Below are 15,595 nucleotides of genomic sequence, written 5' to 3'. Positions count from 1 at the left end.
CGCCGTGGTACACACTCAGAGTCACTGGGCACAGAAAGTCAGGCTCAGAGCAGTATAAAGGAGAAAGAGGAGGTGACTCTCACGGGGCTCCCTGCTCAGCACACAGGGCCTTCCCTAGAAACAGCTCCTAATTCAACATCATCACACGAAACCTGACTTTAAAGCGTATCCAGACGGGGCTGGGGAGATGGCTTCCTGCACACATGTGTGGTTTTAGGCCCATTGGGGACACGCATAGGTTGATATTACTAGGTCACACCCAGCTCAGTGTGTGTTCAGGACACCTGATGAAGGTAGCCAAATGGCTCAGAAGGTAAAGTCACTTACTGCCAAACCCGACAACCTGAGTTCAATCTCTGGGACCCATGTGGTAGAAGGAGAGACTCCTGCAAATTATCCTTTGACCGCCACACTCATACCGTGACACATATGTGGCCCCTCCAAACAGAAAAAGAACACGAATAAATAGATAGATAGATAGATAGATAGATAGATAGATAGATAGATAGATAGATAGATAGATAGATAGATAGATGATAGATAGATAGTTATTAAGTCACCTGACACACATTTTTAAAATGTCCCCATTGTTAGGCCACACACCAGCCTGTTCACCTGTAAATTAGCTTGTGTTTTTATTGCCATGCAAACAGCACCTGCAGAATCTGCAGGAAACATGAACCTGTGGGTGAACAATTACAGGGCCTGTGACAACACTGGGGACAGAGAGATATCAGCGCAGGATGGCTCTCAAGTTCACACCTCCCCCACCATCCCACCACGAAGACCCAGCTCCCGGCACAGTGTTTCTGTGCAGCCCCTGGGCCATGGAGCAATATCTATCTATGCAGTGTTTCTGTATGCAGTGTTCTGTGCAGCCTCTGGACCAGGCGGTAATATCTATGCAGTGTTCTGTGCAGTCCCTGGGCCATGCAGCAATATCTACTGCCACCATTGATTCTCTCCCTTTTCCTGGTCTCTGAGGGAAAGAACAGATCTAAAGATGACAGGATTCAAGAGAGATTCATTTGTTATTTTAGACCCTTAGAAAGTGCATTTGCGCAGAAGCGGAGTCCCTGGGTCGTAACGAAGTTCAGATCAATTAAAACAATTTACTTTGCTGCTAATGATTCCAGAGCATTGTAATTTATTGGTAAGTAAATGACTTCAAAAGCACATTCCTTTGCTGGCTGCACAGAGGGAATTTTAACAAGTTCTTGGATAAATTGGGTCTGGAATGTGTTAACAGACCGTTATTGTGAACCATTTAAGGAGTCTTTTCACTCGGCTCCAAGGCCTCAAAGTTTCCAGAGACAATTAAAACTTATAATCAGCTCTTCATGGTTTGAGCAAATCAGATCTCAAGCCAAGGTTCCACTGACAGGTGAAAGACCTTCATGTCCACCCATGTCTCAGGGCTCAATGGGCCCGGCCTCATCTGGCTTCCAGCTACTGTGGGTCATTCTGTAGCCTTAAGTTCGTTCCTGCATTCCTCTTTGTCCTGGCTCATAGGATGGCCACGGTCCTTGTTTTTATCTTATCATATCTCTATAGCCATGTGCCACCCTTGTGGCAGGTCCCTGGGCTGGAGACATTACTGCATCATAACCAAAATGTAGCATAGAGCCACTGAGGGAAAGAACAGGTGCGACTGTAGGCACAAGGCACGGCCAGCATCCTGTGGAATGGGCCACTGTGGGTACCAGCTCCAGGCACAAGGCACGGCCAGCATCCTGTAGAATGGGTCACTGTGGGTACCAGCTCCAGGCACAAGGCACGGCCAGCATCCTGTGGAATGGGCCACTGTGGGTACCAGCTCCAGGCACAAGGCAAGGCCAGCATCCTGGTGGGATAGGCTAGGCCTCATTTGTATATCTTGCTTGTGTAGGATCAGGTGTTCTATGTCCTGGTAGCTTTTATTTTATTTTATTTTATCGTATTGTATTGTATTGTATTGTATTGTATCAAACTGGATGCGGACTTCTCTGTTTTCTAAATGTGGGGTCCATGGTGTACTCCTAGATCTCTTAGGCCCTTTTCATTGGGATTGAAGACTTGCTATAATTCTTCCCCCAAAGGCTTATCTCTTTTCATCCATGGCAGTATAAGAACATCAGAACCGGAGCAAGATCAGGTGCTGTGACCCAGGAAGCCTAATAGTCACTAGCTCTTGACAAGGCTGTGGTCTGTGTGGAGGGGCAGCAGGCATCTGGAATATAAGTGGTGTGTCTAAGCCACGCAGAGTGTAAGCAGCAGAGTCGGAATTGCTCTACCTTTCACCTGAAACCCTTCACGCTGTACCACCCAGCAGGCCTACCCCACACTGGGCTGGTGACTTCTAACCAGGGTCTGAGTACAACGAGAGGTGGCTCAGCAAGAGCCCTAGCCACTCTCAGAATGAAGCAAGGGAGGGGTCACGAGCTCCCGGTGCGCACGTGCGGGCCGGTCCAGAGCTTACCCAGAACATCTCCCGGGAAGGATGCCCGTGTACAGATAGACAAGAAAGGCCACCAGCTTTGAGGTCTGTGCTCTGCAAAGGGGTGTCATCTGGACTGGGACTGAGTCACACGGAAACAGCCAGTAGGAACCTTGGGAAGAATGTTCCAGAGGGAGCAGTCAGTTCCAAGGTCCTCAGGCTGCAAGGCGGGAGAAAGCAAGCAAGCCGGGGACTGGTCGATGAGCCAGGCAAGCACAGGAAGGCTCTGGAAGGGAAGCCTGAGGGAGCTCCCACCCCAAGGCAGGCCAGAATGCCTCAGTCTTATTTGGATACACTCTAAGCACAGCAGTGAGGTGATCTGATAAATGTGCTTTTAAAGTTCTCTCTTGCTGTAAGGGGCAAGGTGGCAGCTAGTAGGTCCTACAGTGTCTCGGCAGGAGGACATAGCGGGAGCAGAGGAAAGGGGGCTGAGGGCTAAGTGGTGAGGTTTACCAGACTTGCTTAGGGGCAGGCAGGCTCATTTTAGAAAAAGAGGGATCCAGTGTAACCAGTGGCCTTGGAGAACTAGGGGGCTGGCAAGGCTGTGTACACCGGAGAGATGGAAACAGGGCGCAGACTAGAGAAATCACGGGTCCTCTGACCTGCGGTGGGAGCAAGGCGCGTGTCGGCCATCTGGGTAGGCAGTGCAGGTGGATGTGAACTCTGTGGACTTGAGTTGGCTGGACAAATCAGGACCTGGGAAGGGAAGTGGGAAGTCACAGGTGAAGCCGTTGGGGCCACCGCCCAGGAGATAAGGACACCAGCACCTCGGGTTAGGAGAGCAGAGAATACTGGGTAGTGGATCCAGGGCTGACCTCTCAACCCCAGAGAGGCCCTTCTCCAAGGCTCTCGGATCACCGTTAGACAGAGTGAGCCGTGTGCCTTCCCTCTTGGATCGAATGTGAGATCAGGTTTTAGACTATTTGGAGCTGGCTGGCAAGCCTGCTAGAGCCGACAGACACTGTGTTTTAACAATTTTCATAGTATTTTTGGCAGATGCAGAGACTCCAAGGCAAGGCGGAGAGCCTTTTAATGGAGCACCGAAAAGCAGTTTTTAAAAATACCTTTTAGAAAGCTATTTCCATTCCTGTCTGCAGCAAAAAAAAAAAAAAATTAATGTATAAACTTAGCACCTTAATTTGGTTCTTCTTGGATCCGAGGAGGTGGGAAGCTGTTTCCTCTCGTGGCTCCGCCGACTGCGGAGGCATGCTGTCAGCTGGTGTTTAGAAGTCTGGATGTTTCTAGGGATGCTCGGTGTGGGCTGGCACCAGTCCAGACACTGGGCATGAAGCTAGTAAGTGCCGGACTCCTTGCACTTAGCACAAGGAGACGCTGAGGTCTCGACTGAGCAGCTAGACGCTAAGAAAAGAGATCAGACATGATGGTTCATTCTTGTAGTCCGGCTACTGAGGAGTCTGAAGCAGGAGGATCACCACGAGTTTGAGGCTAGCCTGGGGCTGCATAGGGAAACCTTCTGTCATGAAAGAAAGAAGCCAAGAAGGGCTAGCCTCATCTCAAAGTCAGAGAGACCAAAGAAAGCCTGCCCAGTGGCAGTGCCGGAGGGGTCTGAGTCACTCACAAGCTTTCAGCATCTCCTGCAGGGTGTCTTGCCCCTCACAACCCCCATATTGAGATGTCCTGGTGGCTTGTCACCTCACCTCTCAGCCTGGCAGACATCTCAGTGTCTCTGGGAGCACGTAGCCTCCCAGGATCCTAAGTAAGTCCGGGGCTTTGACCTACTGCAGAGACCTAGACACAGATTCTCATAGGGGCCATGAACCCTAGCCTACCTCAGCCCCTGAGAGCGCCTGTTCTGTGGGAAGTCCCCAGGCAACTGGAGCTCAGAAGGGTCTCAGTGCTCCCATGGTGCAAATCTGAGGCTCCCTACCACACTGCCTCGCCCATGGTTTTCTGTGTGCGCAGGCGTGTGAAGGTCAGAAGTCAACTCGGGCATCATTCCTCGGGAAGCATCCCCTTGGCTCTTTGAAACAGATTCTCACACTGGGACCTGGGGGCTCACTTGTTGGGTTGGGCTGTCTGGTCGGAGATCCCCCAGGGCTGGGATTACAAGCGCACACATTTGGCTTAGTAAATGGTTGCTGGGGATCAGACTCCGTTTCTCGAGATTTCATAGTATGAGCTTTACCAAACAAGCCATCTCCCCTGCCCCTCACCGTGGTTGTTGATTCAGAGACAAGAGATGTCAGTGTCAGGCAGACCCGAGCTGCTGCCCTACACAGACACGGAGAGAACGTGCTCTCTGAAGACTGACCTCGGTGGGGTCTTCTCCTGTACAGACGCTCCTTCCCTGCCTCCCTTCTCCCCCAGCCTTCCAAGGAGGACGAGGATTAGAGACAAGGTCAAAGTCACTTCCCCAGAAACCTGGCCAACTGCCTTGATATGCACTGGGGAGCCGGCATCAGGTGCCTGCTCACATCTTAGGCACCAAGCCCCAGCAACAAGCATTGAGCTGAGATTAACTTAGGCTGCTACCACCAAGCAGTGAGCTGAGCTCAGCCCTGGGCTGCTACCACGTTGTCAGGACATTGGTAAGGGCCTGGTACCTGTCTTGAGAGTGGGCAGGCAGGGCAGAGCATAGGGTCAGGTGAGCCAGCTTACAGAGAAACTAAGGGGCTTGCACAACCCATGCCTGCCCATTCACAACAATGCGAGTGCCTTGCCCTCAACCCAGGTGCGGAAAGTCCAGCTTTGCTCCAGCCAAGCGTGTAACCAGGCCGTGGGTTTACATGAAAACTGGCACGAAGAGCCCCTCACACTCATTGGTCCCTCACCCCTGTGCTTGATATCCACCCAAACATCCGATGCTAATTGCACATGCCCACCTCCCCACCCACGGGGACCCTACAACACCTGCCACGGCTACTCCGCGACCTGTGCCGTGGGCCCCCTCCACCTGAGTAGCCCAGCCTGCTCCCATGAGGCAGACGGGTGCCCACTGCTCAGATGGACTAGGCCGGGGGAGAGGTTTCACGGGGTCACTCATTTCATGGACCAGTTTGCCCCAACTTTCATTTCTCGCCCTGGTTGAATTGGCCATCACCTGCTGGGGACAGCCATATCTGTCAAGCCTCATGCCGTTTGCTGTTATTGGCTCGCTGGCTTTATTGCCTTCCTTGGAGCAATGAGGGGCAGTCAGCTGCTGGAGAATCACTCAAACTGACATGGCTTTTTAGATTTCATTTCCTCCCCACTCTCCTCCACGCTTCTGTCTATGGGAGGGGACTGACAAGGTGACAAGCTTAGGACACAAAAGCTCCCAACAGAGACAGAGCCAGTGTCTCCGGAGCAGGCTGTGGTACCCCAGGAACCTGGTGAACCTGAGGACTTAGAAGGCCTGGTCTGGTCTCGGGTATCAGCCTTTGGCCTTGGCTGACAACCGTGCTGACTAGATGGCTTTGTTCGGTTAATTTTGTATACAAACTTAATACAAAGTTAGAGTCATGTGGGAAAGGGGATTCTCATCTGAGAAGATGCCCCCACCAGATTTGCCTGTGGTGCGCTTTCTTGATTGATATGGAAGGACCCAGCCCACTGTGGGCAGTAACATCCCCTAGGCTGGTCTTACCGGGTGCTATAAGAAGACAGGCTGAGCAAACCACCAGGAGCAAAATGATATGGAACATTCTTCTCTGCCTCAGTTCCTGTCTCCGGGGTCCTGCCTTAAGTGAGGAACTATTACTTGGAAGTGTGAGATAAAGTAAGCCCTTCCCTCCCCCTGCTAAGGTTGCTTTTGGTCATGGTGTTCTATCACAGTAATTGTTCCCTCTCTCTTGCCCCAACATCTCGTTCCTGATGCCACTGGCCTTCTCGTCCTTGGCCTCCCAATAAATACCAGGACAAGAGCCCAGCTCCAGGAGGGGACCTCAGATAAACCTAGAGTCCAGTCTTCTTACGATTGACCTTGAGCAGGTTGCTTGACATTGAGAGCTTCCATTTACATCCCTGAGGACTTGTGAGAGAAGGCGTGTGCCGTTAGCTCTGTGATCTGTGCTAGACAGGCACTCAACCATTAGCAGTGGGTGCTTGGTTGGTTGTTGACTGGCTCCAAGATCTTCAGAGACAGGGAGAGAGAGGGCACTTGACTCTGGGCTGGGCTCCTCGGGTGGGAGAGAGACTGAGATGGGGAATAGGAGGACGGAGACAGGAAGTGTATAAGGAATTGGCTCCTTAGACCGTGGAGCCTACACAACTGCATTTTCCAGGACAGGCCAACCTTTGGGGTGCCGAGGACAGAGCTGGTGTTCCTGGGAGAGCTGGAAGGCTGCCTGCTTCTGGGATTCCTGTTTCCTTCCAGTTCGTGTCTTTAGACCTTCTGTTGATGGTTGGGGGCCTGTTCACAAGGAGGAGGGCCAGCTGCTTACCCACAGTCCACTGGTCTAAATGCTACTCTCTTCAAAGAATTCCTTCCAAGGATGGATTCTGTCAGTTGATCAGCAACAGGTGTCCTCTGCCCTCCGAAGACACTGTGGGCTCTAGGGCCTGTCCTGCCTGGTTTGTCATCTCCCACCCCCACCCCACCCCCCATTTGCTATATCTCTAGGGAAAGCCTTCACCAAAGGGCAGCTCTCCCATAAGAGCCTGGTTACCACCACACAAAGTAACTTAAGCAAAGCGCTTGGTCCCTGGCTTGGGAACGGGATGCCTCGGTTGCCATAGACACAGGAGGTCCTGGACAGGCCTCCCAGTCCTGGCAGGTTGGGCACCCGCGGGAAGTAGCAGAAGGGGTGTCAGGTGTTCATAACCACCACAGTCTCTCTAGAGGAGTATTTGAGGCCAGCAGCTGCCACCCCACACGTAGCTGTTTCAAGCCAGGGAATGTCTGCTTTGAGATGGTACTGGTTTGCCAGCACGGGACCCTCATGGGAGAGGCTCAGATCAATGCTCCAGTTTTATCTTTCTTGAGGCTCAGGGTGATGAGAACTAACCTGTGTCTGCGGCTGATAAAATACCAGAAACCTGCTGTATCGGCTTCCCTTTGATTTTCATGAACAATTACCTCCAGCATGCCTGGCATTTGCAGGCTGTGATTTTAAGTGTCCAAAAAACTTCCCAACTGAGCCCACTAGGGACTTGTCTGAGCCGCTTTTTCATATACTGAAAAAAAAAAAAAAAAAAAAACCTGTAATCTGCAAAAAAGCTTGGGAGTGCATTTTGAATTTCAGGCAGACATTCCCTGTTCCCTGGGGATGTAGGGGAAAAGCTCTTCAGACCCTAAGACACGGGGTCCCACCAGCTTCCTCAGGGATGAAGGACACCCTGGCTACATGGTATGGCCAGGGCCAACTAGCGGGGACTGTGGTTCTGGGAATGGCTGGGGAGGAGACTGGGTTTACATGGCTGTGTACACGTAGAAGGAAGGATGGGTGTGTGGGTAACTGGAAGGATAGGTGAGTGGACGCGTGAATGAGCAGGCAGAGGACAGCCAGAAGAAAGGGAGGATTAGTGGGCAAGTATGGGGGTGGCTGGAAGGACAGGTGTGTGGACGGGTGGGTGGATAAGCAGGGGGACAGGCTGACAGATAGGATTAGTAGGTAGCGGCTGCAAAGACAGTGGGTGGGTCAGTGAGTTGATGGACAGAGGGGTAGGAGGATATGTTGATGGACAGGTTTGTTGATGGATATTTGTGATGGACAATAAGTGAGTTGTGGATGGGTGCCTGGGTAGAGAGATGGGTGGGAGAATGAAGGCCTGAGTAGGAGAGTGGACAGAGGGATAGATGGATGGACAGATGCACAGACAGGTGTGCAGGTGAACAAGTTACTGAACCCCTGGTCTAATCTTTGGAAGGTAGCATTCCCCTGAAGAAAGAACTCTGTAGCAGCCCCATTGGCCTTGGATGGTAGACGGGGGTCGAGAGGCAGCAAGCCCTCCACCCAGGCAGTGTTCAGAAAGAGCCTATGCCTTTAGGACGTGTCCTTGAACTGCTGGGGACAACATGTGACCACCTTCCCTTTAAGCCTCCGTACTTAGAGTCTGTGAACCAACGTTTCCTAGGTCTGCCTGAGCCGCAGGGGCCCACGCTCTGCCTTCGCTGTTGCTGCCTGATGGAGTGGACACACTCCCCTGCCTTGCCTTTGATTAAACTCTCAGGAGCCAGACTGTAAGAGAACAAAAAGCACGTGACAGTCAATCACCTGCCGGTTAGAGGTGAGGGAGGGAGGGCAGGGGGCGCAAGAAGGCATTCTACAAATGTCCCTGAGGGATCAGGTCATAGAACAGGGCAGAGCTTTTGGGGTGGGGGTGGGGGGCAGTCTTACCTCTTAAAACAAGCATATAAATGGAACACCCAATTTCCTCTACAGAGATCCAAGGCTTGGTGGCGCTAATGAGAGGCCAAGAGAGAAGCCAGAGCTCAAGGCCTCTGCCCACAGAGAAGAGGGCCAGAGCCCCGCCCCGCTGCAGGCCCCACACCCGTCCGTCCCCTCCGACTTTCTTTCTCTTTGGAACAATCTAATTGCCTGTAGCTTCTGTGCTGCCCATCAATTTGATCTGAGCTCAAGGGCGCAGGCAAGCTCACCTTGTTCTCCTTAAATAATGCAGGTAGTGAGCTTATCGACAACCTGTCATCTGCTGGAAAGTGGCTTCGACACGGCCAGAAACACCCCTCCCCCCAGGGTCCCAAGGGCTCGGCCAGCCACAGGTCCAGCCTATCACTGCTGGACTAGGAGGTCTCAGGGAACAGGCTGGGCCTCAGCATGAGCCCTGCCCGGTCATTTCTAGAATGACCTTCCCTGGAAAGTCACAAGGGAAGGCAGTGTCGGTTCTACTGAGCCAGGATGTGGGTTGGCTCATAGAGCAGCTGGGCCCCTGTCAGGCTGGGCTACACTGAGTCACTTCCCACCAGAGAGCAGGCTGGACTCTCAGGACAGCCCCCTCTCTCTGCACCTCACACCTGCGCCTGCCTGCACGGGGTCTGCGAGGAGGCTCTGCTCTTCTCTAAGCCAGAGTGAGTCTCTTTCTTTTTTTCTTTCTTTCTTTTTTTTTTTAATGTTTAAAAATTCCCTGCAGCATGGCAGGTGCCCAGCTGCCGGGTCACCCCATCGGCTGTTCTGTCATCAGACATCATGTTTGCCCGTCAGACGCTGTTTTCCTGACACTCGACACTCAAAATAATGATCTCGTCGGAGCATCTTCATGAATGATTCATGAGGCTCTGCTAGGTTAACAGCGAATCAAAGCCCCCTCTGAAGGGCGAGCTGGGGAAAGGCAAGCTAGGGCAGCATCCCTGCCCCCTGGGGACACATGGGGACCCTGGAGCCCTCCCTGGGGACCCAGGCCCAGTCCTGCTGAGTGAGCTGATCTCAACCAAGCCTCAGCACAGCCTGCAAGCAGAATAAGACAGAAGAGTTCCAGCTGTCACAACACCCCCAGTGACCTTGTGGAGGATGTCAGAGCTGAAACCCTGAGCCACATCCCCCAGCCCCGATCCCAGTTTGGTTGTCAACATCAACAGAGGAAATGACCTTAAACGGGTCACCATGCTCTTGGGAACCTCCCTGTTCTATACATAAGGCTCAAGGAGATGGGCCCTCACCAAAGGCACCAAATGGTGACAAGCATGTACTTAGGTGGCTTGCAACCAAACTGATTGCCACAGGGGCCAGGCGCCGCCATCTGCTGGCAGACTCCAGGGCATTCCTTAACCACATTCCCCAACCCCTATGCTCACACACAGTTCAGCACAGTGATCTATGGGCAGGCTCTCATGGGAAAGGCTGGGCATCTGAGAGCAGTCCTCCCCCAGCCTCTAAGAGCAGTCCTCCCCTGGCATCTGAGAGCAGTCCTCCCCTGCCCTGTTGACCAGCTTCTGGGTACACTCACAATGTTGGGCTCCTACTCAGGACCCTTGGTAAACATTACCCTGTTGCTGATTTTTTTTGGGGGGGGGAGACATGAACAAACATCTGTTCACCCCAGAGGGAGCACCAACAACAGACCATCCCTGTCTAGCTTGGTGGACCAACGGGCTTAATTAGGGTGACTTACAGGAAAATGGGGAGATTACACACAGCTGCACAACCATTTCTACATTCTGGGGGAAGACTTGTGAGCCAGAGACCTCAAGGCTGTGAGGGTCTCCTGGGAGTGATGACAGGTGTTCTGAGCTCACGGCGAGTGTGCCACGGTGTGGCCGCAGAACAGACCTCCACAACAGCTCAAGGACAATAGTGCATGGAGTGTGCTGAGCAGAGGCTGGGACAAAGCCAGGGGTGCAGGGTAATTTTCATTCATCAGCTTGGCAGGTCCCGGATCACCTGAGAAGGGAGTCGCATGGAGGTCCTTGTCTGAGTGGCCTGTGGTGGTGCCTGTGGGGGGATTTCCTTAATTACGGTAACTGAGCTGTGAAGGCCCACACTGAATGTGGCAGCACCCCTTTCTGTGCTGCCCCAGAACTGAATGAAACCAGGCTGAGCATGCGTTCCCCACCCTGCTTCTGATTCAGGGGGCATAGGACTGTCTTCCTCCTCCTGCTTGTGCCACTGTGGCTCCCCCTACCCCTACCCCACCCTGTGCCATGACAGACGAGAACTCTGAGCTGTGAGCTAAAATTAGCCCTTTCTCCCCTAAGTTGCTTCCAGTCGGGATAGTTTACCCCAGGGGTCTAAGGTACCAGGTCTGTGCTCCTGACCACGTGGCCTTCTGTCTGGTTTTTGTGTCTCCTCCTGAGAGTAGCAACCCACAGAGTTAACCGCATGACTCTGTAACATCCGACCCCAGAATCTTTCTAGCCTGATTTGTAGTGGAGGTGGAGACTTCCCCGAGGCTACACAGCGGCTGAGAGGGCATGTGGGAACCATCAGAGCCACAACCCAGTGGCTCCTAGAAGCAGGAACCTGACCCTCTGAGAAGGGCAGCAGCTTTTCCTTCCCTTCCTAAATGCTCTTCAAGCTCACTGCAGCAAGGACGGGGTATCGTCCTGCCTACGTGGGTAGACACACCATCAGCATACAAGAGGGGGTCAAATAGCACCTCAAGGACAAAGAACCCTGGGAGGAACCCACATGAGGAGAGGCAAGGGCAGGCGCCTCCCAGGAGTGACAATCACTGGGCACGAATGCCAACCGACATGCCACTGTGAAGCTCAGTGGCCACGATCCATGCCCTGGGCGGGCTCCCAGCTCTGCCCTTTATCACCCAGGCTATTCTGAGCAAATCACTTCACTTCCTGAGTGTCTGGAAAAGGGAGAAGCTACTAGCTCAGAGCCAGGTCTCCAGGAGGGTCAGGTGTGACAGTGGGAAGAAGTTAGGTTATGGATCCTGTCTGTTTAAAACACAGGTTCACTTGTAACATGCGCTTTCCACAGTAGGTCCAGTGGTTTGGAACACTGTGTTAAATATCATCTTCATAGTTAAGGGTTTCGTGTATGCATTGGTTCCTTTCCCGTTGCTGTGCTGAGACACCCTGACCAGAGAAACTCACGGGAGGAAGGGTATATTTGGGGCTTACAATTCAGGAAGAATAGAAATCCATCAACACCACCTGTAGCGGCTGCGAGTTCGGATCTAGTCCACAAACAGGAAGCAGAGAGAGCTAACTCAAGATTGTTGGAGTCTTTTGAAACTGTAAAGCCCACCCCGGTGACTTCCTTCATCAAAGCCACACCTTGCAATCATCACCCACATAGTCCAAGTGTCCAAATGCCTGAGACTTGTGGAAGTCCTTCTCCTCCAACCCACCACGGTCCACTCCCTGCACCCCTAGAGTCTCCTGGCAAGATCACGATACAAATTACATTTACTCTCGCAACACTGTTTGAAAGACCACAGTCCAAGCCTCTTCTGGGATGTGAGGCAATCTCTTAGCTGTAACCCCTGTAAAGTCAAAAGGCAAATTAGATACTTCCAACATATAATGATGGCACGGAGTATCCATTAGTATTCCGAAGGGGAGGGATGGGTATATAGTGAGGCAATCCTGGACCAAAGGAAGAGCCAAGTGGAGAAGGGAAAACTCAAAATCTCCCAATTCCGTGTCAGATGCCAAAGAGTTTAGGATCAGTGTCTCCTATCTTGTGTGTCATGACCGCCTTAGGGGTTCGCACATCAGATACTTGCATCCCATCAGAGATTTACATTACAATTCACAACAGTAACAAAATTATAATTACAATGTAGCAACAAAGTAAGTCTACGGTTGGGAGTCACTGAAACATGAAGAGCCCTAAGAGCCCTATGAAACATGAAGACCCCTGTGAAACATGAAGACCCCTGTGAAACATGAAGAGCCCTGTGAAAGGGCTACAGTTGGGGAGGTTGAGAACCGCTGGCTTAGATGGCTCCACCCCTCCAGCTTCGCTGCCGCTGAGGTTTCTCTCTATATATTGGTTGGTTCTACCTGTTTCAGCTTTCCTTGGCAGATAGCCCATGGCCCCAGCATCTCTTAACATCTCAGGGTCTCCAACATGGCTCCAGCTTCATCCTCACAGCTTCATGCAATGGCCTCTCAGGGTCTCTTGCATTCTCAGAACCTTCACGCAGGGACTGCCCTGGCACTCATCTGCTGGCATGAGTGGCTCTCCTTAACTGTCAAGAAAGATTCCACAGTCCCTTTATTGATATATTCTTCATGACTCTAAAACCGGAACCCTGTGGCCAACATTCTGGTACTACAATCTGGATTTGTGTTCTCTAAAGGAACAGAATTGATAGAATGAATATACATTCATTTTTATATGTAGATGTAAATATAGAATTTATTTAAATAGCTTACAGGCCATGGACTGAGTAGTCAAACAATGGATGTCTCCCAGCTGACAGACACACCAAGGAGGGTCTGGTAGTTATTCAGTCCGTTAGCCCGGATGTCTGAGTAGTTTCAATGTGGGGCTGGAGTCACAGGGGATTCCTGGAAAACTGATGGTCTTTGATCTATATTGGAATCCTCAAGAAGTAGATTCTAACACCAGCAAAGGGAAGACTCAGCAAGAAGATAGACAAACTTGCCTGTGAGGCCGAGGGCAGGCAGGCAAAAAGCAAAAGCTTCCTTCTTCCGTGTCCTTTGATTGACATGCCACTAGAAGGTGTGGCCCAGATTGAGGGCGGGTCTTCCCTGTCAAATGATCCAATCAAGAAAATCCCTCACAGTCATGCCCAATGATTGGAGTTCAGTTGATTCCAGATAGAGATTAACCATAACAGTGCCCTCCCTGACTTTTGGTGTCTCAGGCAAGTATCTCATTTGTCGCCGCTACACATCTGGGGGCTGAATCCTTTGCTGAAGGCCTATACTAAAGAGTTTGAAGCCAAGGGAGGGGTCAGCTTGGAGGACTGAGGCGAGAGAGACAAGCAGGTTTCTGCCACCGAGTCACATCTCCAAGGAAGAAGAACACTTGGCCTGAACCTAACCAGGATGTGTGTGAGGTCGAGATAGTCTGCATCCTTTCTTAACGAGTCCATGTATCTCATCTTCCTTTCAGGATAGTTTCTCAAGATAGTTGTCTCCATTGCCCCCATCAGGCCCTCTACAGACCTATAACCCATTGATTAAAGGGCCCAGCAGAGACCAAGAGGGAGGCCCTGGGCAGGAATGTCTAACTCCAGCTCTGGCATCCTGCTCATCAGCAGTTCCCCTCGGGAATAGAGCCTAAGCTGAGCCACTGTCTCCTCAGTCATGCAAGGCATACACGTGTCCGGCTCACTGGAAAGTATTGAGGAGACTTGAGAGCAGCAGGTCTAGGCTCATGAGGTGATCAGCCCAGGCTGATGCCCTGGGTGGTCCTCACATGTGGGAAGTCAGACTGGAGGTCGAGAGAGGTACTGGGGGTCAACTCTGAAGGACAGGAGACAGGAGGCACGGAGGCAGCCAGCTGCTTTAGGACCTATGGGAGTCGATGTGGCATGGTGCTCACCCACAGTGATGTCAGATTGAAGACAAGTTAAATAGAACAGGATTTAAGCCCACTGCCCCGTAGGAAATGGAAGCTGGGGCACGAGGGAGCTCTGATGAATGCCAGATGTTCCACTGCTCAGGCTCCCAATCAGAGGCAACAGCCTTGAGGGAGGGCTGGCCCTGAGAGATGCTGGACAGAAAGGTTTTTAACAGAAGAACCAGGCTGGAGAGATGGCTCAGCGGTTAAGAGCACTGACTGCTCTTCCAGAGGTCCTGAGTTCAAATCCCAGCAACCACATGGTAGCTCACAACCATCTGTAATGAGATCTGATGCCCTCTTCTGGTGTGTCTGAAGACAGCTACAGTGTACTTAGATATAATAATAAATAAATCTTAAAGACAAACAAACAAACAAAAACAGAAGAACTAAAGACCCAGGCTAAAGGTTCCAGCTGTGTCTGGGGAACAGGTGAGCCAGGGGTCAGCTGTGTGTGAGGAGCCTTAAGATCCCTCAGCTGGACCAGCTGTGACCCCTCCCCCAGAGGTCCTCAGAGACCCATCTGTTCTCTCACCACCACCACCCCCCTCACCACAGCTCTGCTATGCAGAATCCCACTCCTGCCGGAACCACCTACTGTTTGTCTATCTTCTGCTTACACAAAACCAGACACCAGAGACAAGCAGGGACATAAAAGGAGAAGAGATGAAGATTCATTGGTGCCACAACCAAGTCTATTCTAGAAAATTGAAATATTTTGTATGTAATGACAATGGAGTCACCGCACGACCTTCCCAGAATAACTTTCCAGATATATGACAGCGCCAACAGCCAGCCCATTGGCACTAACATGCTGAAGGCTCCCCAAAGCCACCACTTAAAAAATGCCTCCTGCGTTATTAACATTCCTCACGTGGGATGCTTATAGCTTGTCACTGTTATCAACAGCAACAAATTTCAAGAACCTATAAATGACACCGCCCCCAGAGACAGAGCCTGCAACAATCCACCATCAACCTGCCCAGTCCAGCTCAGCCATGAACATCAGAACAGGCTTATCTAATGAGTCCCTGGTGTGCCCTAGCGCTGGGTCTCCTGTCTTCCTCTCTCACCTTGACCCTCCAAAGCTCTGGCCTCAGATGCATTTACTTTGCCAGCTTGTCGGGAGCTGCCAGTGCTGCTGAGAGGAGGGGGGAGATGCTGGGAAGCCACAGGGACTTTCACCGAAGATCCATCAGGACTTCAAGACAGGGCAGGAGCTGTACTCTGG

The 15,595-nt window shown here is 51.7% G+C and overlaps 1 protein-coding gene and 1 long non-coding RNA gene across 3 annotated transcripts in view; one reads left to right on the top strand and one right to left on the bottom strand.

The window, feature by feature from the left end:
* The window catches only part of LOC110323791 (calmodulin-binding transcription activator 1), a 229,194-nt gene that overhangs the window by 85,858 nt on the left and 127,741 nt on the right, over positions 1-15,595 (top strand). The gene's annotated exons all lie outside the window — the stretch shown is intronic.
* LOC115064244 lies at positions 1,449-8,810 on the bottom strand. 2 transcript variants are annotated; one of them, XR_003844074.1, is made up of 5 exons: positions 8,755-8,810; positions 3,610-3,835; positions 3,079-3,172; positions 2,459-2,588; positions 1,449-2,209 (listed from the first exon to the last, which is right to left on the bottom strand). It is a non-coding gene; the product is annotated as an uncharacterized LOC115064244 (long non-coding RNA). The 2 variants fall into 2 exon arrangements; XR_003844073.1 differs by having other exon boundaries at positions 1,449-2,588.

This window comes from Mus pahari, chromosome 6 (genome assembly GCF_900095145.1).
Source record: "Mus pahari chromosome 6, PAHARI_EIJ_v1.1, whole genome shotgun sequence".
Classification (NCBI taxonomy): domain Eukaryota; kingdom Metazoa; phylum Chordata; class Mammalia; order Rodentia; family Muridae; genus Mus; species Mus pahari.
The sequence above is the reverse complement of the archived record's forward strand: the minus strand, read 5'-3'. Positions and strand labels throughout refer to the sequence as shown.